Raw genomic sequence first — 18,155 nt, forward strand, 5'->3', positions numbered from 1 at the left:
ATAAAGCTTCTGGATTTTATTGGGGAAAATTTCTAGATATGTTTTCTTTAATACATTGAGCTAATCAATATAAGCTCAAAAAAGTACACAAATAATAAATATTTGCAAACACACCAAAGACAAAGGAAAACTCATCCACTCTGAGACGTTCACCCTTCTGCAATGCCAATCTAAGTCTTGTAGTACTTTAAAGATTTAATTCAAAAGTTTATTTATTAAAGCCCACCTTGACTTCCTGTCGCTGATTTCATTCATGTCTACTGTCTTACCACATATTCTAGCAATTGATTATATATTCTCTTGTATTGCCCTAACAACTATTAAGTTCTTTGAACTCAGAGATGCACACTAATTATTTTTTATCCCTATGAGTCCTGGCACATAGTCAGAACCTAATAAATTATTTGCTGATTTGAAAAATCATGTAACACATATTTAAACTTAAAACAATACAGATGAATAGGGGTTTTTGATTGCTAAGGGCTTTTTTAGTGAAAGAATACTTTTATTTGAAAAGGCAGCTGTCTCTCATAGTATATTGTACAACAAATTCTCCAAAAGGTATTTCCCAGTACCTTTAATTTAAATGCACAATATTTTCAGAAATGAATAAACAATGCCTTTTTTAATAGTCATTTAGCAGCCTTTGTGAAGGGCTGACTGTACCCATAAGTAGCTTTCTTGGGAACACTAGTACTGATCAATTGTTTTACAGAAGGTGTGGTGAACCAGACTTCAGGTTTTTCAAAACTGTTCAGATTAATTATTTTCCTTCATCATTATATGAAAAAGACCAAAATTCCTTATAGTCCTTCAGTACTTCAGTCAATAAGTATACTTGAAATTTTCAAACACACCTATGTTGCTTTTAGCCAGCTAATGACATTACTAAACTAATATGCATCCTAATTGTAGAATGGCAATTCAAAGCATTTTGAAATAGGATTCTAATTCTGCTTTGCAGAAGTAAAAGGATTGAAACAATACTGGTAATGTAAGTATTTATATAAGATTATGCTTTCAAATGAATAAATATCTATCCCAGTACTATACCTGTTTTCCTACCAAATGTTGCAATTTAAAACTATAACTTTTCCTTTTAGATTTTATTTATTGATTTGAGAGAGAGCAAGAGCATGAGATATAGCACAAGTGGTGGAGAGGGAGAAGCAGGTTGCCCATCGAGCAGGGAGCCAGATGCGGGGCTTAAACCCTGAGATCATGACCTGAGCTGAAGGCAGTCGCTTAACCAACTGAGCCACCCAAAAGCCCCTAAAACTATAACTTTTTTAAAAAGAAAAATATTTAATCTGCTTCAACATTTCTGGAATATAAGATTTTAGGATGCTTAAAGAAGATATCATAACAGTGTTTCATATTTGGCCCATTGCTTCTTTTTGCTACCATTGCATTTTGTTATACAAAAAATAAAAACCAAACAAAAACTTTCAAAAAGTAAAAGTATTTCTATATAATAAAACATTTAAAGTATAATGCTAAGTGAAATAAGTCAGTCAAAGAAAAACAAATGCCATATGATTTCACTTGTATGCGGAATTTAAGAAACAAAACAAATGAGCAAAGGAAAAGAGAAAGAGAGGCAAACCAAGAAACAGACTCTTAACTATAGAAGAGAACAAACTGATGGTTACCAGTGGGGAGATAGGTGGATGAAACAGGTGAGGGAGATTAAGAAAACACTTGTGATAAGCATTGAGTGATGTATGCAATTGTTGAATCCCTATAGGTACACCTGAAACTAATATTCCACAGTACATTAACTACTCTGGAATTAAAATAAAATAAAGCAAAGTAAAATATAATATAATATAATATAATATAATATAATATAATATAATATAATATATTCATTTCAGACCTACACGTTCAAGTATTTCACTTTCAACAAATAGTATGAGAGAACAGTAGAGTTCCTTGCGCCTTTTCTTAGAGTAATCACTTTTAATGATTTTTGAAGGATGTAGCAATATTCCCTGTATAATTCAATCTGTATGAATAAAATTGTGAGATACATGTCAAAGCAAAGACCTTTAAATTCAGTTTTTTAAAATAACTGTTTTCATTACTATATTGTAGATTACTTTGAACTGGATGGAAATTACCTTGAAACATGATCAAACACACAAGTACCTATAAAGAAAATTTCTCTTTTGTTCAAGTTACTACTCAACTGACAGGATTAGTATTATATTATTTAAAATAAATGTATCATGGTATATCTTGCATATAATTGGAAAAAATGTTTTATTATTACTTTAAAAAAGGAAAACTATAATACTGAGAATATATCCATTTTAGCATATAATTTATTTACTTAATCTCAAAAAACTATTATATTGTCTAAAAATGTCCAGACATTTAATTGTACTTACAAAATTAATTGGAATTTCACATTACCAAGATTATTTCATAAAAATATCATAGTAATGCTACAGTAATAGCAACTCTGATTTCACTACAAAAAAATTATTTAAGAAATAGCTGAAATCATAATGCTTAATTTATTTTTCTTAAATGGAAAGCTTATACAAACAAAAATGACTAATAACATTTTTCAACATTTAACAAAAGTTAGCCTATTCAAAAGACAACATTGTAATCTGATTAATTTTAAGTTACCTATATGCATAAAACTGCTATGAAAAAAATTAAGCCTTCTTAGTTGCAAGACTTTTCATCTCTTGCCATCTAAATTGTACTCCTGTAACTTTAATAGAGTATGTAGTTTGATCCTTTTAACTAATTAGTGGATCAGCAAGAAGGAAGTCAGGCCATTGCAATTACTGTCCACATGTTCATTTATATCAAATACTCTACAGGTCAGCCTAAACCTGTTTTATTTCATAAAAGACTGTTTTTTCCACCTGTTTGTTTTATTTCACAAAGACTATTTTTCCTTATTCATAATGTCTTTCTGAAAATGATCAACTATCTTAGATTTAACAAAATGGCCACTTGTACTTGCTATAGAAATAAAAGATAATATAATTTGGCTTAAACAAGTAGAGACAAAGAGGCCAGCCTATAGACTCATCATTTCTGCAACTCTCTTTTAACCATTCTAATTCTGTCTCTATCTCTTATATTAAAGTCTGATCATATATATTTAATTCCATTCTTTAAAATTTCAGTAGACAACTTCAGTGCTAACCTACCACTGCCCTGTCAGAAAATCTTTGATGTCACAGCATAATAGCTCCTGAAAGAACAGCACTAATACTTAATGTAACATGAAACCAGGGCTCTGCAGTGGGGCTGTCTGCTGTCAGGAACAAACAATTTCACTGCTGTTCCCCAGAAGTGACAAGGTTAGGACCTATCTGTACAACAACCTTCACTACCAACAGAGATTTATTTTTATTAGAAACTAAGAATGCCACCTTATTCTTTTAAATATGCCAATCTCTATTTTGAAAATAAAAAATAAATTACATTTTAATGTCAAACAATGCACGTGGCTCAATTTTCTCCAAAGCCTAAAGAAGGCCTCTGGTGTTTTCAAAGAATTAATAGGCCAAATGGAAATGGCTAAACTTACAACTAAGGAGCAACCAATGCACTATTTTATTATTTCAAAAGTCACACCAAACATTTACATTTCAAAAACTTTTATAACATACATGGGTTGGAAATGACTATACAGACCTTTCCCTTAAGATATTTTTACGTGATGTCAAAATGTCTGCTTAAGGCTAGCCATTTCAAACCAAAAGATTCATCAACAGAAAAAGGAATCACTAAAATAGTAACTGCGCAGATAGTCAATAATGTAACCAGTACCTTGATTTTTTTAACCTGGAAACAACTAATTTCCAGACATGTATATAACATCTATGAGGGAATCAAAATAATACTATTTAATTAATAGTTGACAAAAAATCTCATCTAGTCTCATCTATTATGAAACACTAAGGCATAGCTGTTCCTTTTCTGAATCTTTAAAATGTATTTTTTTGTATCGTTCACTTAACAAATTAACTTTCTGACTTCTCTGTTACTATTGTCTTAAACTGTTACTTAATTTTCTTAATGTTGTATAAGACCTATACAAAAAATTTATAAATTTTGTTGGAAGACTTTAGAAGGAACTGAAATAAGTAGGGAGGTATAATACATTCATGGGTTAGAAGATTTAATGTTATAATGGTATCATTCCCCTAAAAATTGACTTATTGATTAAATGCAAGCGAATAGAAAACCCCAACAGGTTTTACAAACCTTAAAAAATTAGTTCTAAATTTATATTTAAATACAAAGAGCCAAGAAATGACAAGACACACTTGAAAAATAAGAATAAGGTACTAAAACTTACTTTTTACAAGATAATAGACTTATTATAGAGCAAATATGATTATGTCAGGGTATATGGGTGCAAAAAAGATAAAGACATCAAAGGAACACAATACAGGACCCTAAAGTAAATGCATGCTTATATGGGCATTTGATATGTAACAGAGGCAACCCTGCAGAGGAATCAGGAAAAAAGGGATTTTAATAAATTATCTGATAGCTGGATACCCATAAGAGGAAGAAAACAATATCTCAAAAAATATTTCAAGACAACTACAAGTGGATTAAAAGTCAATGTGAAAGTCATTAGAAATTATTTTTATTACCTCAGATAGGAAAGAATATCTTAAATAGCAAAGGAAAAGCATTAACTAAGAAGTAAAAGGTCAATAAATACTCAAGTATATTAAAATTAAGAATGTCCTTTTATCAAACAATTCCATAAAGAAAGTGAGAAGACAAGCCAGAAATGGAAATGGTATCTCCAAAACATATAAATAACAAAGAATTAATACACAGAATATATAGAACACTATAAACCATTTTTTAAAAAGACAATCTAATAGAAAAATGGTCAAAAGACTTGAATAGGCATTTCACAAAAGAAAAAATTTACCTGATTGATAACTTATAAAAAAATGTTTAATATCACTTGTAATCAGGAATGCAAATTAAAACCATGATGAGATATTAATGATTGCACACCTGACAGACTGGCAAAACTTTTAAATCTGACAACACCGACTGTTGGCAGGGATATCAAGCAATGGTAATGTTCACAGATTACTGGTAGGTATATAATCACTTTAGAAAGAGTTTAGCATTATCTAGTATAAATGAAAATTGCATGCCCTCTGACCCAACAATTCTATTCTTGTATATACAACCTAGAGAAATATCTACACCAAGAATGGATATACATACAAAAAGGTTCATAGCGGCATTGCTCATAATAACCAGCAACTGGAAAAAGTCCAAATGTTCACTGAGAATAGAGAAGATAAATAAATTCTAACACTCTCACAATAAAGCAAATTAATGAACTAGGATTTCATGATGATACATGTTAAGCAAAAACTGCAACACACATAAAAAATACATTCTGCATGCTTTGTATAATGCATTAAAATAGGCAAAATCTGTGACGTGTGTAAACCTGGCGATTCACAGACCTGTCCCCCTGGGGCTAATAATACGTTATATGTTTATAAAAAATTAAAAAAAAAACAGGCAAAATCAAACTATATTGTTCAGAGATGCATCCATAGGTAGTAAAACTATAAAATAAAGAAAGTGACTAACATTAAATACAGAAAGATGGCTACCTCTGAAGAATAGAGGGTGGGTGTATGATTGGGAAGGGTCACAAGTGGCTTCTGGGACAGTATCAATATTCTTTTTCTTTTTTAATTTGGATATGGTTACATGGAATTCATTCTATAAGTATTCACTACACAAATATACAACAGTATTTCATATAGTTTAAATGGTTACATTTTGGTTTTTAAAAATAACAAATCTACTTCACACAGAGTTATTCTGAATAAAAGTGAAATAATGTATGAGAAAACACTCTCAGAAACAAACTACAAACAACTACAAATATACTATTTTATTTTATTTTATTTTATTTTATTTCTTTTCAGTGTTCCAAAATTCATTGTTTATGTGCCACACCCACTGCTCCATGCAATACATGCCCTCCATAATACCCACCACCAGGTCGTTTTTTAAACTTAAGGACTGGAACCCCCCTCATTCATAAACCAACCAAGAAATAACCTACATGGTATAAAACCCCCTACTTTGGGCACCTGTGTGGCTCAGTCTGTTAAGTGTCTGCCTTTGGGTCGGATCGCAATCCCAGAGTCCTGGGATTGAGTCCCACATAGGGCTTCCTGCTCAGTGGGGAGTCTGCTTCTCCCTCTCCCTCTGCCCGGCTCATGCTCTCTCTCTTTCTCAAATAAATAAATAAAATCTTTTAAAAATTAAATTAAATTAAATTCCCTACTTCAAAAATATATGTTGTCACCTCCAAGTAGGAAGACACATCTTCTGTAATATCATAAAGAAGTATTTAATATTCATCTTTTAGAGATTCATTCCTTTGGATTAAAACATTATTCTTTCTTAAAATCAAAACATCTCTTGAGAAAATGTGCTAAGCAGAGAACTGAAACTATATGGGATTGCTGAAGAAAGTCCAATAAGACAATTTGGGATTTTCAGATTTAGAATAAATATATTCTATTTCAGGTCTCTACAACACTCCAATACAAAAGGTCTCTATCCCTATTTAATAGCCTTTCCAGAATATTACATACCAGAAAGCTATCTTTAAAAATTTAAAGGAAGTGGTGCCTGGGTGGCTCAGTGGGTTAAGCCACTGCCTTCGGCTCAGGTCATGATCCTAGAGTTCTGGGATTGAGTCCCACGTCCAGCTCCCTGCTCAGCAGGGAGCCTGCTTCCCCCCCCTCTCTCTGCCTGCTTCTATGCCTACTTGTGATCTCTGTCTCTCTCTGTCAAATAAATAAACAAAATCTTTAAAAATAAATAAATAAAATAAAAAATTAAAGGGAAAAATTTTTAAGTGAAATAAGCCAAGCAGAGAAAGCCAATTATCATATGGTTTCATGCATATGTGGAACATAAGCAATAGCATGGAAGACCATAGGGTAAGGAAGAGAAAACTGAAGGGGGGGAATCAGAAAGGGAGATAAACCATGAGAGACTATGGACCGCAGGAAACGAACAGAGGGTTTCAGAGGGGAGGAGGGTTAGGGTAACAGGGTGATGGGTATTAAGGAGGGCACGTGTTGTGATGAGCACTGAATGTTATACACAACTAATGAATCACTGAACAGTATATCAAAAACTAAGGATGTACTATACAATGTCTAACTGAACATAATAAAATAAAATTTAAAAAATTAAAGGGAAATTATTTTAAGTATAAATAACTAATGGAAATAATCTTTAAAAATGAATGAAACCAAAGAAAAGAAAATAGGAAGGAGAAAGGGAGAGGGAGATATGGAAGAAGCAAATTAATTTATTTTCACTGAATCTCACATTCCACTTTCATATGTATACAAACAAATGTACATTATCTCACTTATTAAGTTGACAAGCAAAAAGGGTATGACTAGAGAATTTTTAAATATTTAACATTATTATGCTTTATAAAAACAACTTAAGTGTTAGCTTCTCACAATATTAATTATCATAATATACTTTCCTGAGTTTCCTTCTTACTATCAAAGTCTTTTTTATTGTGTATCCTACTTCTAAAAGGACCATATCTCAGTAGTGAAGTGGAATTTCTGGGTCATATAGTAATTACATGTTTAACTTTTTGAGAAACTGCTAAACTGTTTTCCTAAAGTGACTACACCATTTTATGTTCCTACCAGCAAAGTTTAATGGTTTCAGTGCTTCCATATCCTTGCCAGTATTTGTTCGTTTCAATTTTTATAATCATAGCCATCCTAGTGTGAAGGAGCAATACTTCATTGTGATTTGATTAATATTTCCCCAATGATTAATGATCCTGAACATCATTTCATGTGCTTATTGTTTTTTTATAAATCTTATTTGGAAAAATAGCAATACAAATCCTTTGCCTTTTTAAAAAATTTTAAAAATTTTAAAAATTTGGTTGTGGCTCCTGGGTGGCTCAGTCTGTTGAATATCCAACTCCTGATTTCAGCTCAGGTCATGATCCCAGTGTTGTGAGAACAAGCCCCACATCAGACTCTGCGCATAGGGTGGAATCTGCTTGAGATTCTCTCCCGTATTCCCCTTCCCCTGCTCGTTTGTTCACACTCTCTCTCTCTCTCTCAAATAAATAAATAAAATCTTTTAAAAATTCAATTATTTGTCTTTTTATTGCTGAGTTGTGGAAGTTCTTTATATATTCTGGATACAAGTCTCTTTTCAATTTATTATCTGCAAGTATTTTCACTCATTCTATAGGTTGTCTTTTTACTTTCCTGATGGTTTCTTTTGAAAGAAAAAAGTTTTTGATTTTGATGTAGTCCAATTTATCTTTTTTTTCACTAATGCTTTTGATGTCATTCCTATGAAATAACTGCTTAATCCAAGGTCACGAAGATTTACTCCTATGTTTTCTTCTAACAGTTTTATGATTTTATCCCAAATTTAGGTCTCTGATTCATCTTGAATTCATTTTTGTATATGGTGTGAGGTATGGTTCTGATTGCATTTTTTGCATAGGAATATCCAGTTGTCCCAGCACAATTCATTGAATTGTGGGTCAATTCATTGACCCACCCCAGAGCTACAGAATCAGAATCTGTTTTTTTAATAAGATCTCTGGGTGATTTGTATACTTAGTAAAATTTAAGAAGCACTTCTTCTCTAGCTGATAAAATGTATAAATTTCTAGAATGGTTAAAATATTCCTTGAAAAATTTCTAATAGAATCTCTGTTAATGAGCAAGATCTATTCCAGTAACACATCCCTTATTTACCAGGACAAGATTGTAGAATTCATAACTGATCACCTACAAGGACAAGAGATAATCATTAAGACCAAACCTGGGTTCACAAAGAACAGGTCCTATCATATTCACCTCTTTTGCTTCTTTGTCAGAAGTATTTTACTGCCTGCTGAGTAATGCATTAGAAATAATTTATCTGAATTTCAACAAGCCATTTGATAAATAGTCTCAAGTATCCTTGCTGTACTGTAAGTTTGTTACAGTAGGACACAGTTTTAACCACCCTTTATATCTCTAGCATCTATCTGGCATATAGAAAATACTTAATTTGTTGAATTTTATTTAAGTAAGTCTTGTGGATATATGAATAAATGTGAGCTAACTGCTAACATGTTCAACATAGGTTTTAATAATTAATATGTTAAGAATCAGGATCTAAAAAGATCTTTAAAATAAAAACATAAAGAATAAGGAAGAGGGACGCCTGGGTGGCTCAGTTGGTTAAGCCGCTGCCTTCGGCTCAGGTCATGATCCCAGGGTCCTGGGATCGAGTCCCGCATCGGGCTCCTTGCTCAGCAGGGAGCCTGCTTCTCTCTCCGCCTCTGCCTGCTGCTCCCCCTGCTTGTGTTCTCCCTCTCTCTCTCTCTCTCTCTCTCTCTGACAAATAAATAAATAAAATCTTTAAAAAAAAAAAAGAATAAGGAAGAGAATATGACTACAGATATGGAAAAAGGTAAAAAGAGAACACCATGCCAACTTTATGCCAACATATTTTTAAAATCTAGGGAAAATAGATGATTTTCTACAAAATATAAATTTACCAAAACTGACTCCAGAAAGGACAGAAAATATGAACAGACCAATAAAATACCATTGAATATCTATCTCTTTTAAAGTTGTGAAGATTGGATAGTACTAGAGAGTATTATGCTAAGTAAAATAAGTCAGTCAGAGAAAGACAATTATCTTATTATCCCACTATGTGGAAGCTAAGAAACAAAACAGAGGATCATAGGGGAAGGGAGGGAAAAATAAAACAAGATGAAATCAGAGAGTGAGAGCAACTGTAAGAGATTCTTGATCACAGGAAAAAACTGAGGGCTATTGAGGGCAGCGGGGAGAGAAGGGGTAACTGGGTGACAGGAATTAAGGAGGGCACGTAATATAATGAGCACTGGTTGTTATATACAACTGATGAATCACTGAAGTCCACTTCTGAAACTAATAATGCACTATATGTTAATTTATTGAATTTAAATTAAAAAATAAAAGTGTGAAGATCAAATGACTTTAGAGGTGTTAACTTTTAAAGAACTGTCAATTCCTATGCTCTCCAAGAAGAATGGCAATAAACAATAGATAATTCCTATGCTTTCAGAACATAGGCAAGGATGGAAAGCTTCCAATTCATTTTATGAAGGTGGCATGACCCTACTATCAAAACCCGATAAAGGTAGCATGAAAATTAATTGTACATATTATATACATATACATACAGGAATACAAGGATAGTTAAGCACAAGAAAATCTATAAACATGTTTTACAGAATATTAACAAAACTAAGAAATAAAAAAATCATTTTGTCAATAAAGCCCAAAAAATACTTGATGAAATTTTAAAACCATTCTAAACCAAAAGCTCTTATTAAGGAAAGATCAAATGAATCTAACCAGAGTAAAATCTACCTGGAGTAAATGCAAACTCCTACACTTAGCTCCAAAAACAAAACAAAACAGGGGTGCCTGGGTGGCTCAGTGGGTTAAAGCCTCTGCCTTTAGCTCAGGTCATGATCCCAGGGTCCTGGGATCAAGCCCTACGTCGGGCTCTCTACTCAGCGGGGACCCTGCTTCCTCCTCTCTCTCTCTGCCTGCTTCCCTGCTACTTGTGATCCCAGTCTATCAAATAAATAAATAAAATCTTTAAAAACAAAACAAAACAAAATCCCAGCAGCTCAAGTATAGGATGGATAAGACATAGTAACTGAAAGGCTTGTTTTAGTTGGCAGTAAGATTAATGACTCAACATAGTGCTATGGTTTCCATAAAAATTTAGCCTCCATTAATAAAATAATGTTATGTAGAACAACAGAGGTAGTAATTCTACAGTACAATGTCATGGTTATACTCATAGATTCAAATCCTGACCATCATGTTTTAATAATGCCACCTTAAGAAAATTACTTAATTCCTGAGTCTCAGTTTCCTCACCCATAAGTTGGAAATAATAATACATTATACCTAATAACAATACATTATACATAAAACTTTAATGAGATAACACTATGTGAATAATATTGTTCAATATATAAAACAAAATTTTTAAACAAGTTGCCCAGGCCTTCTTTCATTCAACAGTATCTACTGAGTGCTATTAGGTTCCAGGCATTGCTTCAGTCACTAAAAATTAAACAGACAAAATTCCTATCTGCGTGGAGCTTACATTCCAGTGGAGAGGAGGAAGTAACTTCTGTATCACTGCTCCCCTCAGCATGGACTGAATGATCACATATATGATCTCACACCATTAAAAGGAATGATTAAAACACCCTTTCGAGTTTGAGGTTCCATATGGCAAGGACAGTGAGTCTATGATTTGAAGTATAAATACTATAGGAACACACAGAAATGCATTCCCAAACTCTAATCTACCATAAAAGGCTTATAACTGCCATCTCCTCCAGCTACCCTCTCAGATACTGTACATCATCTATCCCTTTAAATACTGAATTCATTGATGCCTCCATTGCCTCTACTACTTTCCTTCTCTCCACTGGTACCCCCTTCATCAGGGAAACATCATGGAGTCATTAGTAGAAAGAGCTTAGCTTTTATCATCAGATAAACCTGGGTTCAAATCCTAGATCTAACATAGCCAATCTGCTGCCTTCACTAGGAATATTCTGGGACCTGGAGGTCAAGCCTGCAATCCTTGGCCAGGTTTGGCTGAGACTGAGCCCTTCCTGGCCTGCATCAAAAAAGCCGTGATGGCAAAAGAAGGTTACCAACTCCATACCCCAATCTCAGCCAGCTGTCTTCCACTTGTACTTTCTAGGACTTAGAGAGTAGGTCTGTAATCAGTGACCAAGCCACACTACATCTGGGTCCTCCCTGGGGCATGCCTCCTGGGGCATGCTCCCTCTCTCTTACCTGCCACCTCTTTTTTTTTTTTTTTTTAAAGATTGTATTTATTTATTTGAGAGAGAGCAAAGAGGGAGAGTGAAAGGAAGAAGCAGGCTCCCCGCTGAGCAGGGAGCCAGATGCTGGGCATGATCCCAGGACACTGAGATCATGACCTGAGCTGAAGGCAGACACTTAACCAACTGAGCCACCCAGGCGCCCCTACCTGCCACCTCTTTAAATTCATCACTGCTTCTTTGGTTTCTGTCACAAAGTTAGCCCTGAGAAAACATACACCCAAACTCATTCTGTACCCAAATTACCTCATCTTTACAAATTATGAAACTCAAAAATGATGGTACTGGCCTTATAATAAAGGAATTTACATTCCAACTGATTTGTTGATTTGCAGCTGAAGAGATCCTCAAAGTACCTATTAGTATAAAATAGAATTCCCTCTCAACAGTACTCTAGAGTCACTGTGTTGGCGAAACCACAGGAGGCTTTCACATCGCATTCTAGTAGTATTCATTTTTACCCCTTTAATAAAGTATTTTGAATATTCTCTACTTTGGGCCAGATTCTCCTTTTAAAAACATTCACTTTAATAATAGATAATGCTTACATGGCACCCACCCATGTGTCAACCACTGTTCTAAGTACTTATATTTATTTACTTATTCCTAAAACAACACTAATATGTGGGTACTATTTTATAGATTAAAGTAGATTAAAGTGACAGGGCTATGTTCACACTGCTAGAAAGTGGTGGAGTATGTTCTTCGTCACAATGTCAAGCTCACTCTATCCCAAACTAATTCCCTAGCACTGTACATACAGGCAAGAGAAATAAAATTAGAATCAGCAAAGGATTTCTACTGTTCAGAATGCTTGACAAAGAAAACTAAGAACACATTATTAAAACATAATCTTAAATGTGGGAAAGGAGGCATGACAATGATAAAAATTCAAGGGAGAATTGTTTTAAATTTGGGAGATAGGAGGAAATTCAAAGCACTAGTATTTTTCAATATTGTCTTGCCCTAAAATTGACATCTATGCAACCCAAGCGTCTGTCTTCAAGTTGAAATCCTTAAGTGCTTTAAAAGAATTTAAGCATCTTTACCTAAAAAGAAATTTAAATAGACCCAGTTCTTACCTGATGGCTTTCACTGCCTACTGCAAATATATAAAACACCAACTGAGAGATAACTGGCCTCACAGGCCTTCCTTTACATTGCTAGAACAGATAGAAACACATCAACTCAGAAAGAAACTTAAACATTTAATTAAACATGAGATACTGTGGACTCAGAAACAAACTGAGGGTTTTGGAGAGGAGGGGAGTAGGAGAATGGGTGAGCCTGGTGATGGGTATTAAGGAGGGCATGTGCTATAATGAGCACTGGGTGTGATGCATAAACAATGAATCTTGGAACACTGAAAAAATTAAATTAAATTAAATTAATAAGTAAGTAAATGTGGGGTAAAACCCCGCACACTAAAAAAAAGAATTCCACTTGCTACAGAATCAAAAAATTAAATTCTTAAGAATTCACTTAATCAAAAAGGTGAAGTACTTATATAATGAAAATTGCAAAACACTGCCAAAATAAATTGAAGAAGATATAAATAAAAGGAATCACATCCCATGTTCACGAGGGGAAAAAAAAAAGAAAAGAAAAAAAAGTAATGGAAAGTGGGGAAAGTTTAAAGAAAAAAAAAAGGCAAAGAAAACAAGGGTTTCTAAGTGCAGAGAGAGATCTATTGCTGCACACAATAAAGGTGGTATGCTTGCTTATAAGCCAAGAGCCAATCATCAGTGATCTTCAAAGACCTTACTTATGCAACACAGTGCTTTCCCTTAGGAGGAACAGAACTTTATAAGCAAAACAACACAAAGGATAATGGGTCATCAAATGGAAACAACCATCTAACTAGACCAAAGGACCAGTTCAAGATATCCTCTTGAATTTGAGAACTTCTGTATGTGAATGTGAAGCTGATAGAAATATAGGCAGTCCTCACTTTGCGCTATACCGTGTTAACTGAGACTAATGCATTCTGGAGCCAGGTCCTCACTCTGGAAGGTTTTATAGTGATTGAGATCAAACCATGACATCTGAACTATGTGAAGATGAGAGGAGAAGTATGCAAAGAGAGGATATAGTTCTGATACAACAGAAATTTTAATTAACAACAGGCCATGAAAAGCAAGGATGGCCTTAAAACTGAACCTACTGAAATTCAACATCACATAAGAATACTTTAGCTCATGATTATCCTGATTATCTAGTCTGTAGATTATCTGTGGGAAATCTCATGACTTTCTTGCCTATAACAAGCAGCTGTATTATATAGCAGAAATACTGTGGAACTTCAAGCCAATCCATCTGAGTTTAGATTATGTTTCTGCCACTTAAAATGTATATGACCTTGAGCAAGTCCTCTTCTCTCTCCAAACCTTATTTTCTCTGTATACAAAATAAGGGTAATTACATCTACTGCCTAGAGTTGTTGTGCAAATGAAATAATAAAATAATAATCACTAATATTTAATGAGAGCTTACAAGTCAGGCACTCTTCCAAGTGTGTTTTGTATATTGAAACCCCTCAAAAACTATAATGCGGGCTATTACCTCTATCTTATGAAAGCATCCAAAAATACTCCTGGCATATGGCAATTGCCCAATATATGTTTGTGATATGCATCTATTTCATTACTCAGTATTGCCTCTATCCATGGCAGTGAATAGGTACTGAAAAGAAAACAGGAAAATCTGAAATATGTTCACGTATTAGATGCTTCAAAAAACTGTTGTAAGAGGAGAATTCAGTTCTGACTGAAAATTAGGGGCAGGTGTATTCTTATTCCCAGAATTTCCTTTATACTTCTCCTCTTGAGTGCTAGTTGTACTTTAAGATTCTGGAAGAGGTTAACTAACAGACTTCAAAGACAGCCAACTCTGTTGGTGAGAGAAACCATACTCAAAAACCTGGCACTGGCCACTGCTTCAAGCCTCGCCAAATATATGTAATTAATTGATGGCTGTGTCCCAGTGCCCTGCCTATCTCATCCAGCCCAACCTCCTTCACAGACACAACCCTTCAGATGCTAAAACTTCCTTCCTAAAGTTCTCATTAGCCACTTAGGTCAGAAAGCAAGGGCACTGTCTAGAATCACACTGTGGAAATGCACTCTATCAAAATTGTCTGGGAGAGTGGAGGGAAGAAGCTAGAAACGTTACACAGTGTTTGCTCATGTGTCTACCAGCATAAATTCATTTATTCAGTTAAATTCTTTTTAACTTTAGATGGCAGAATGGACATGGTGCCTTGAGACTGACATACAGAGCAGGAAATTTCATTGAAAGTTCTTTGGGAAGAGGCAGCTCAGAGCCCTATCCTAGAACAATATAAACAAGATGTCAGAGCTGAGATCTCTTTGGAGATCATCAAACTTCCCATTCTACCCATGAAGAAACTAATTCCTATAAAGAAGTGACTTAGCCAATGTCACCCAAAGTTTATTGGCAGAGTTGAACCTCCCAAACTCGGTTGCCATTAAACTACACTGCCCAACAATTATATCAAGTGAGAGAAAAGAGAAAACAAGAGAGAGCCAAAAACAATGCTAGCCTATAGCCACCCCTCATTGCTGCCTTTTTCACCTTCCCAATCTTCTGCTTTAATTGTATCTAAATCCAAGGAAGGCTGAGTAAGGAAGCGACAAAGGGCCTCAGGCATTTGGGGAAATAGTGATCCTCCACTTAGTTTTCTTTCCTGCAACATGATAAACACCTTAACTATGGAATCTCACTGACCCCTTCCTGCTAACAAATGACTCAAATTGTTTTGCCTTGAAGAATAAAAGATGGCTTACATCAAAATATGTAAAGAGCCCAAATGTCCATTGACAGGTGAATAAAGAAGATATGTTATTCAATGGAATATTACTCGGCCAATAAAAAGAATGAAAGCTTGCTATTTGCAATGATGCAGATAGAACTAGAGGGTATTATGCTAAGTGAAATAAGTCAGTCAGAGAAAGACAAATACCATATGATTTCAGTCATATGTGGAATTTAAGAAACAGATGAACATAAAGGAAGGGAAGGAAAAATAAAATAAGACAAAAACAGAGAGGGAGGCAAACCATAAAAGACTCTTAACTACAGGAAACAAACCTAGGTTGCTGGAGGGGAGGTGGGTGGAGGATGGGGTAACTGGGTCACGGGCATTAAGGAGGGCACTGGAAGTAATGAGCACAGAGTGTTGTATGCAAATGATGAATCACTAAATTTTACCTGTGAAACTGATAATACAGTATTTTAATTAAAATGAACTTAAATTTAAAAATTAAGAGATGGCTTAAGTCTGTCCCTCTCTCATATTAGAGTATTGTGAAAATGCCACACTACCGTTTTCTGAACCTCAATGCTGATAAATCTGTAGTCCCACTTAGGGGTTTTCCAGTGGTTGGCTACATGCTTCACAGGGATCCTATCCCAGGAGAGTGTTCTCTGGAAACCACGCCTTTTCTCTTTGACTCATCATACCCATATCCGTCTCTCCCATTTACTTTTTTATTTCACTGGTGTCCAAAGTGAGCTCACACATCCTAAGAGTACACTATAAATTTACTGATGTATAAGTACTTTTTTAAAAGTAAGAAAAATTAATCCTTACTTAAATTTAAATAACAAACTAACACCCTGGGTCTATATTTCAAACAGTAATGTGTCACATCCTATACTAGAAGAGAGAGGAGTGGATCATTATGGATATTATGGATATTATAGATAATAACATCTAGTTTTTGACTAAAGTAACCTTGAACAAATGTATGAGTGGTTTAAAAAGATCCTTCTTAAGAGACTATAGTTTGAGGATAATATGAACAATATAGGCCTTCATGACAATAATACTAAGACTAAACTAACTCTTGTACTGTAGTAGCAGCCCTTTAGTGGCCACATTACAAGCTCTCTAGTATTACTTAACAGTGTACCTTATCCTCTTGGACTTTGATGTATTAAATAATGAGAATATGAAGCCATTATAATCAGTAAGACATGTAAAAGCTAAGCATATAGATATAAATTTTTGTAATGGCTACAATTTTTCCAATAATGTTTAAAATCATATAATACTGAATCCTTTATTTTACAAAATTTCACAAAACTTAATGTTAACTGCCTACTTATTTCACTTACAAAATACCCTCTAGTTCCATCCACGTCGTTGCACATGGCAAGATATCACTTTTTTTGATGGCTACGTAATATTGCATTGTGTATATATATACCCCATCTTCTTTATCCATTGATGTGTCTATGAAACAAGATGAAACCAAAGAGGGAGACAAACCATAAGAGACTCTTACTCTTAGGAAGCAAACTGAGGGTTGCCAGGTGGGGTGGGGCGGTGGCTGGGTTATGGACATTGGGGAAGATATACGTTGTGGTGAATGCTGAGTGTTGTGTAAGACTGATGAATCACAGACCTGTACTCCTGAAACACATAATATTTTATATGTTAATTTTAAATATTTTTCAAAAAAGGAAAGCACGCACACATGCACACACACAAAAACAGAAACCTCTTCTGAAGTTCCTTAATTAGAAAAGTCAAAAAGCCACACTATTAAAAAAGCACTTGTTCTCTTTGCTGCTATTAAAATGGCTAAAATAATACACAGAAAACAAGATGGCAACAAATTAAATAAACTCCCTTGCTAAAAAAAAATCAGAGCTATCACGGTGCACAGCTCGGGGTAATCGTTTACCTAGAATGAAATGTGAATAGTGTCTTCTGGGATTGTATGGCAAACACTGCCACAGCACTGGAAGTTGCATAGAAAACGTGGCTGAAGATATGAAAAAGAAACTTATGTCATGTAGGATGCCTCTTTTTCAGATAAATGAATGTATACATTCTTAACATGCCTCAGTTTATGATATTTGATAAGTGAAGTGCTACTTCTGAGTGAGTCACTATAATAAAGTACGAAAGAAGACAATCTCAACAGTGTTACTTTTCTAAATAAAATTAATTTTTAGGTAAAACTGATTAAGTGTAACCACTGATACAATGGTTACCCTAGCTGGACTAAAGGAGTGGGGGCTGGGGAGAAATAGGCATAAAATGATGGAGATAGCACCATGGATTTCACTAACTACATCGTTCACAGCCAAGCAACTGGAACACAATGTTGAAGCCAAGTACTGCAATGATGATGCAATTACTTTTTAAAATAAGACC

General features: G+C 34.3%; 1 protein-coding gene across 9 annotated transcripts in view; it reads right to left on the reverse strand.

Annotated features, from left to right (window-relative positions):
* Window positions 1-18,155, reverse strand: part of SOX6 (SRY-box transcription factor 6) — a 637,684-nt gene that overhangs the window by 599,671 nt on the left and 19,858 nt on the right. The gene's annotated exons all lie outside the window — the stretch shown is intronic.

Source organism: Lutra lutra, chromosome 10, assembly GCF_902655055.1.
Source record: "Lutra lutra chromosome 10, mLutLut1.2, whole genome shotgun sequence".
NCBI classification, from domain to species: Eukaryota; Metazoa; Chordata; class Mammalia; order Carnivora; family Mustelidae; genus Lutra; species Lutra lutra.